The sequence below is a fragment of the Saccostrea cucullata genome, unplaced genomic scaffold (genome assembly GCF_032062105.1).
Source record: "Saccostrea cucullata isolate Sc308-1 unplaced genomic scaffold, CSIRO_AGI_Scuc_v1 ctg19438, whole genome shotgun sequence".
In the NCBI taxonomy this organism is placed as follows: domain Eukaryota; kingdom Metazoa; phylum Mollusca; class Bivalvia; order Ostreida; family Ostreidae; genus Saccostrea; species Saccostrea cuccullata.
The window spans coordinates 1,018-9,228 of record NW_026939345.1 but is presented as its reverse complement, the minus strand read 5'-3'; the positions used below and the strand labels follow the sequence as shown (position 1 = coordinate 9,228).

At 34.6% G+C, this 8,211-nt stretch overlaps 1 pseudogene; it reads right to left on the bottom strand.

Moving 5' to 3' along the window:
• Positions 1–2,659: 2,659 nt before the first annotated feature.
• Positions 2,660–4,841, bottom strand: LOC134252923 (uncharacterized; annotated as a pseudogene).
• Positions 4,842–8,211: the final 3,370 nt, after the last annotated feature.

Genomic DNA, 8,211 nt, shown 5'->3' with positions numbered 1-8,211 from the left:
ACCCTATTTAAAGTTATTGCCCCTTATGCGAAAAACCTTGTTATCGCTACTACTTCAAAATCGTAGACCGTAGAGACACCAAAACTTCACTAATGTGTTAAGGGTCTTTAGGCCTAACTTCACTGTATAGATGCGATAGGATCTGATGACACCTTATATGAGTTATTGCTCTTTAACTTCTTTGTACTTAATATAAAGCCTTATAACTTGAAAACTATAAGTCGTAGAAGCATGGGGTCAGTTGCATTGTGACCCTTGACATTTGACCTTGAAAATTTTTTCAAGGTCAAAGGTCAAGGTCATTTCAATTTTTTTTAATTTTCATTTTTTCTATCCTTTTAGACAATTTTGGTTTCTTATTTATGGAATTTAATTTTAAGGAGTCATATATAAAACAAATTTGAAAAATTCAAAGAAGGTGGAAAGACCTCTTATTGTTCTGTGAACAATAAGTCTCCTAGTTATTATTATTCCCTTTTCATAGTACACGTGATTTCTCGGAAACTACTTGACCGATTTCATAGATTTTTTCAGGAATGATGCACTGTTATAATATCTCCAGACCATTTTTTTATTTTTTGAAAAATCACTTCCGGTCACATTTTTTGTCCGATTTTCTTTTTTTAAATTGCCATTTTGTCCAAGCAACTCCTTCTTAACCACTCAAGATTTAATCACGATATTTTTGGGGATGATAAAACATCTCTTTCAGTTATGCATGGCATCTTTTGATTTTGCATCCGTCACTTCCGGTCGACACAGGAAGTGACATTAATTTTCAAGATTTTTTGAAAAATTTAACCGTTTTGAATAATGGCAAGTAAAACTTATGTTCACATTAACCGGAAATGATGCCTAAATTGTCTGAATTCGTCAAATGATGTCACTTCCGGTCAAACCGGAAGTAGCCAAAATAGCTTATTTTGAAGGTTTTGACGCAAAATTGAAAACTTTTAAATTTTAGAGACACTGAAGGCATCTTAACACATTCCTTTCTCTTGTTGACGTCACTTCCGGTCAAAACTGGACGGAAGACCTACTCGTTGCTTTGCAACGAGCTTTGCTCTAGTTATTATTATTTTTTTTTTCTTATTTGTTCTCCGGTACTTTTTCGTCCGCGAGTGTTCTCAGAAACTGTTCACCCAACTGAGCTAAAACCTTTTTAGGGTTAATAGGTGTGTAGTGTAGGTGTGCGGAACGAAGGTCATTTTGCGCGCATACGCCTGCACGTGCGTGCGCGTGAAATGAGTAAATTGACTGATATACTTGATATAGCTATAACTTTTACATTTTTTGATGAAATGCTTTGAAACTCATTACATGAGGATATATTGATAGTGTTAATAAAATTACACTGTCAAATTAGCACGAACTCACGCGCATGCACGTGCGCTTTGCTCTGATTGGCTGAAACAAAAATCTCAATATCTCTTTTGTTTTACGACGAAATGCTTTGAAATTTTTAACATTGTCGTGAATTAGGATATTCTACCACAAAATATGGAAAAAAATTCATGAAATCACGCGCATGCACGTGCGCTGCAATCTGATTGGCCGAAACTTTAAATGGCTATATCTCCTTTGTTTTTTGACTAAATGCTTTGAAATTTAAAACATAGTCTCGCATCAGGATATCCTGCAATATGATATACAAAACATTTAAGGAAATCACGCACATGCACGTGTGCTGCAATCTGATTGGCTGAAACTTTAAATAGCTATATCTCCTTTGTTTTTTGACGAAATGCTTTGAAATTTAAAACATAGTCATGCAGTATGATATTCTACAATATGATTAAGAAAAAGATTCTTGAAATCACGTGGATGCACGTGTGCTGCAATCTGATTGGCCGAAACTTGAAATGGCTATAATTCCCTTGGTTTTCAACCAAACAGGATGGGATTTAGAACATAGATATATATAAGGGCATCCTACAAGAGTGTATGGTCATCATGCACGTGCACGCACGTGCGTGCATTTGGAACGAGTGAAATTAAGTATACACTTAAATGAGTGATTTTTTAAATACTTTTTGTCTAAATGCTTTAAAATACAGTATATTTAAATATAGAGAAAGTGTAGACAAGATTATATGATCATTGTGCACATGCATTAACATGGGCACGCGTGCAATGCTAAAATTTTGATATAATTGGTATACTTTTGGGAAAACGTTGTTAAAGTAAAAAAAATGCACAGATGTAGTCTTATTATTGAATCTTAAAGGGAATATGGCATCAAAAGGGATTTGGGGAGCGTTTGGGGAACATCTGTAACGGTACCCGTTACAATTAGCACTAGTTTCTTTTAAAATATGTGCTTTTAGACAGTCACTTGAAAACAAAAATGTGTTTTTAAGCTTGATATTTAGTTACAAATTCAACACCAAGCATCAAATTTGCCTATATTTAAATAAAATCAATAATTCCTGGTTATTCTTTGACCCTCTTTTCAAAATCGATAATTTTTAAATGATAACAATTTCCCATGACGCCTTGTGATAATAAATTACCCATAACTCCCAGTTACCCATGACTCCCTGTGATAATAATCCCTATGATAATAATTTACCCATGATTCCCTGTGATACATGTAATAATTTACCCATGATTCCCTGTAATAATAATTTACCCATGACTCCCTGTAATAATAATTTACCCATGACTTTGCAGAATGATGTGAGGAATTCCTGGATTTCCTTGTTGTCTTTGTACCGCTCCATGGCTCTGATGGGGTCGGTCTGGAAATGGTTGACCGCCTCTACATACCTGGGATCTCCCAGCTTCTTAGACAATGCGTCATTAGCCTCAATCTTCTTCATCAGGCCATCAGTCAACCACTCATCTGTGTGATTAAAAACAAGATCATATATTTCATTAAAGTCTGTTATATTTGAAAGAATTTGAAGTTGTTCTAATGAGGTGTACGGTACCTGTCCTACTACATGTAAGAGCAATCATTAGTTACTCAACTGAGACTGAGAATTACTGTATTTAACTTTATCTTGTGGCAGCATTGACATCAACACAACAAATCATTACATGTACAAATATTATGAACCATGTAAAGTAATGTAATGGATGCTAAATTCTTACTTCAGCGGAGTTATTGAGTGTACACAGCTAACCATATCTCCATTATTTGTTACACTTTGATAAATCTTACCTTAGTTTTGTGCTATTTTCTGAGCCTCTGCAGTCAATCTTACCTTTGTTTTGTGCTATTTTCTGAGCCTCTGCAGTCAATCTTACCTTTGCTTTGTGCTATTTTCTGAGCCTCTGCAGTCAATCTTACCTTTGCTTTGTGCTATTTTCTGAGCCTCTGCAGTCAATCTTACCTTTGCTTTGTGCTATTTTCTGAGCCGCTGCAGTCAATCTTACCTTTGTTTTGTGCTATTTTCTGAGCCTCTGCAGTCAATCTTACCTTTGTTTTGTGCTATTTTCTGAGCCTCTGCAGTCAATCTTACCTTTGTTTTGTGCTATTTTCTGAGCCTCTGCAGTCAATCTTACCTTTGTTTTGTGCTATTTTCTGAGCCTCTGCAGTCAATCTTACCTTTGTTTTGTGCTATTTTCTGAGCCTCTGCAGTCAATCTTACCTTTGTTTTGTGCTATTTTCTGAGCCTCTGCAGTCAATCTTACCTTTGTTTTGTGCTATTTTCTGAGCCTCTGCAGTCAATCTTACCTTTGTTTTGTGCTATTTTCTGAGCCTCTGCAGTCAATCTTACCTTTGTTTTGTGCTATTTTCTGAGCCTCTGCAGTCAATCTTACCTTTGTTTTGTGCTATTTTCTGAGCCTCTGCAGTCAATCTTACCTTTGTTTTGTGCTATTTTCTGAGCCTCTGCAGTCAATCTTACCTTTGTTTTGTGCTATTTTCTGAGCCTCTGCAGTCAATCTTACCTTTGTTTTGTGCTATTTTCTGAGCCTCTGCAGTCAATCTTACCTTTGTTTTGTGCTATTTTCTGAGCCTCTGCAGACAATGGTTGTTGAACCTCTGGGAGTTCACGACTTTCACTGGTAGACTGCTTGGTTATATAGGGAAGGTCAGACGTACTCTGCTTAGCACCTGATTCAGAGGAAGATGAACTTGTTCCCTTTGAGTCTGACTTTAAAGAACTGTTTCCTCCGAATAAAAATCCTTTTTTGAACCCCCCAAAACTGGATGAAGATTTTGAGGGTGTACATTTTTCTCGGCTGGTTTTACCTTTTGAGTATCTGATGATTTTTCCTTTGGTTTCTACAAAAATAAAAATCTATAATTTTCTTTAATTTAGAAGTTGATGTTTTATAATTTCTAGTATTCAGCTTAGTTTTTGTATCTATAAATGGTGTAAATCTCAATCGAATCAAGTCAATTAATGAAAAACAAGATGCAAATTAGAACAAATTGCCACAAACTTGTTAGTGAAATTCCTTCCTTCAAATTTTAGATTTCTTGATCTCAGTTTTCCAAGCTTTTGACTAATCTGTAACTTTCAATAAAGAAGTCTTTACAGGGCAGAACCCTATAGCTATTACTTATCAATACTTAACCAAAATAAATATAATTATTATCTTTGCATCAAATTAACAGACTGATTTTCAATGGGAATGATACATGTACATGTAAATAATTTCCATTTTATAATTCTATGGAAAATGAGATGTCCATTACCGGTATATATACCACCCCTTACCTCAGTACCCTGACCCTTCTGTGGAACTGCTCCCCTGGGGCTGGGGTCAACAGACTGTTTACCCTGTGAACTATTAACCTTTGACCTGATGACTTCTGCTTGTTGTAAGATTTCTGACATATCCTCCAATGGAGGAACTTCATCTGTAAGTAAACAAAATAAATCACATTAAGCCATCTTTAGAACATAAATGTTTGTTTGTTCTCTCTCTTCTCAGGGTAAGAATAATTGGATCAAAAGGTAAGTTAGGAAATTTTTTTCTAAAAAATATAAACAATTTTTTAAAGATGGCATTGGACAATTATTTTTTCAAAGAAACCAACATATTTTTTCAAATATAGAGGGAGAGGGCAATAAAAGCCTCGATTATAAATACCATGATTACTATTCAATTATCTTGTTCACTGTATTTATGGCCTATGAGGTGTTTTAAAATGATACCTTATTAATTCTATTTACATCTGTTACTTATTCATATTTTATATTTGCCTGATTATGACTTTTAATGCATGAAATATTTCTTTTTCTTAGATTTATACACAGTAAACTTGAATGCCATTGACCCTTATGATGTCACTGAGACATTACGTCAAATGTTTATGATGTTCAAGGAACCTGTATTTGTATGGTGATACTATGAATTGATTTCCGAGACGACAACGACAGGTTATCATCCAAAAAGGCTATGCAACAAAATACTAAAGAAATATTGCAAGTTAATAACTTTTATTTAATAAAAAATCGTTTTTTTCTTATGCATTCCATATTACAACATGATGACGTCAGCCATGTTTGTTGCAATACTTTTGGCCACTCAGTGTACAAATAACTGTTTTCTATAACATGTATTAGACTGTAGGCAATCTGCATACATTTTCTATTTCTGAAATGGAAAAAAACTCTCACATTCATGGCTCAGGTTTTCTTAACTATTAATTGAAAATGACAGTTTAAGATATGATTTTTCATCTTGTTTATCTACGATTTATGCCCCGAAACAGCATATTTGACCAAGCTAAAGTTATCATGGTTATAAAGCATCATTTAAAGAATTTATTTCTCAAATTTTATAAATCTGTACAGCTGTAGGCATCTTTTAATTTACTAGATATTACCTTAAGTTTGTTTTGGGTACGTTCACACCATTTATGACGAAGTTATGCCCTTTTGGACTTTTAAAAAAAATTACGATTTTGGGGGAGGGAGGCATAAGTGTTTTACATACATCTCTTGTGTAAGAATTAAGTTTAATTCAGAAGAGTCTATCTGAAAATAGCTGCTTCGGGTAGGTAAATAAAGCAATTAAGGTAATTCAAGCTACATAGCTAAAATCTAGTAATTGTAGACAGGTAGATTCTATCACTACCAGCATACATCATGTACAAGTTGAAACCTTTAAATAAATCAGACATGTCTGTTTGAACTTAACTTTGTCTGCTACATTGTCCACAAGTTTGGGCTGGAGTAGTTCCGGCGATAAAGGTACCCATGGAAAAGTGAACTGCCTATATAGGCAGTTATTATGCAGTTCTTTAGCAGTTTTAGAAATTTTTAACAGTTTTCAAACAGTACCAAAGAGTTTGGTTTTTATTGCTCTTTGGTAACTGCTAGGGCGTTGGGAGTAAACAGTTTTCCTAAGCAGTTTTAAAGCAGTCACCAGTTTCCCTAGCAGTGCTGCATATGCTTGAGGACAAGACAGATTTCCTAAGCAGTTTTGTTAGCAATTCAAAGCAGTTTCCTTGTATAATTTGATTGGGTTCAAGAGAAATTTTAATGTTGGGCTCAAAGTTCCAACAAATAAAATCAACAGGAACTTAGCTTAGTACAACTGCCCGCCAAAATTGAATTCTGCATGGCTGCCATGTGTATTTGTGGACAAAAGGCTATATTAGCCTATACAGAGGGAGCCTGCTGGTCACAGAGCTTGAGATTTATTGAAATAATGATGTAGACATTTAAACAAGTGGTAAGTATAATATATATATATATGGCCTTGAATGAATATAATGATTGATATTTTGTAACGGTCCAGAGATTTGACAGATTAGTTTTATACAGAGTTATGGAACCTGATTATTGTTGACATTCAGATTGTAGGAGAGTTGAGATGAATTTTAAATGTACGTGTTATAGTTAGTTGACAATGCAGGAATATGTATTAATCTATGGTTTTCATTTAGTTGATATGTGATTCTTGATAAGTTTAAGTGGTTTACATGAGTTGAAATAGTTTGTGCACATGTTTTGATGCGTAGAAATCAGCTGATTATAGCAGTAGTAAAGTTGTGTAATTATTGGAGCTTACTTCATGTGTCAGGGACTTTAACTGGTTTTCCGTAGTAGATTTACCATATATTTATGGCCGGAATCCTATTTTCTTACAGTTTAAGTTGTTTTTTGTAAACTATTGAAGGTTTATTGCCTTGTTAAAAAATTGTAGACTGGTCTGGTGGAATGTTTGCGAACTTGGCGGTCGTAAATTGTGTATAGATCGAGCCCGATCATAAAAGTTACGATAGTTTTCGGATTTTTGGAGTTAATTGTGTTATTTGTTGTATTAAATTTAAATGGAGAAATTGGACTTGGTTAAAATTTGCTGCTTGTTTAAATTTGTGATAAATTGCTGATTAATTTTAGAATTACTTGAAATTGTTTAGGTAAATTATACATTTAGCTAAGGATTTTTGATAGTGTATTTCTAAATTTTGCTGTTTTTAACTGGAATTCAGACTTTGGAAAATTTGATAAATGATTAACTTACAATTTTGCTGTTTAACTGTATTTCATATATTATTATTTTTTCATGCCAAGTTTAATGGCAATATTTCAGCCATATTTTGGCAGGGTTTTAATTTAAAATTGTACTTTTGTGTACCAGTTTCAGCATCTTCATATTGCTTTGAATATTCATCATACACAACCATAAATGGAAATGGGGTAGCAGTTCTAAATCAGTCATTTGTGGTTTCAAGCAGTTTTTCTAAACTCATTTAAATATTTCGCTGAAAATAACTGCTCGAGTACCCATTGAAAACTGGAAGGCTAAGAAAAACTGCCTTGAACTGACTATTTTTATGAATATTAAATCAACATGTCTGAGGGACATGGAAGGCTGAAGGAACTGCTAATAAACTACTTAAAAAATAAAAGTGTGAAGGCTTAATGACTGCCAACAAACTACCTTCCACTTTGACATGGGTAAGGAATGTCGAGTCCTTCGTGACATGAGTCGTTGTGACGGACTGCTGGCCATGTCAACTGTTGGGGTGTTCCTCCAATCTAGGACGCATTTCCACAGATCATCTCCGTTCTTCTTAGCCTTGCGCACCATGTTCTTTGCAATTTTCACCGTTGCTTCTGCTTTCCCGTTTGACTGACTATAATAAGGGGAGGAGGTTACATGCTGAAACTCCCAATTACATGAAAAATCATGAAAGTCTGTTGATTTGAACTGCGGGCCGTTGTCGGTAATTACAACATCTGGTGTTCCGTGACGTGCGAAATGTTGTTTCAAATAGTTGATTACTGTAGCTGCCGT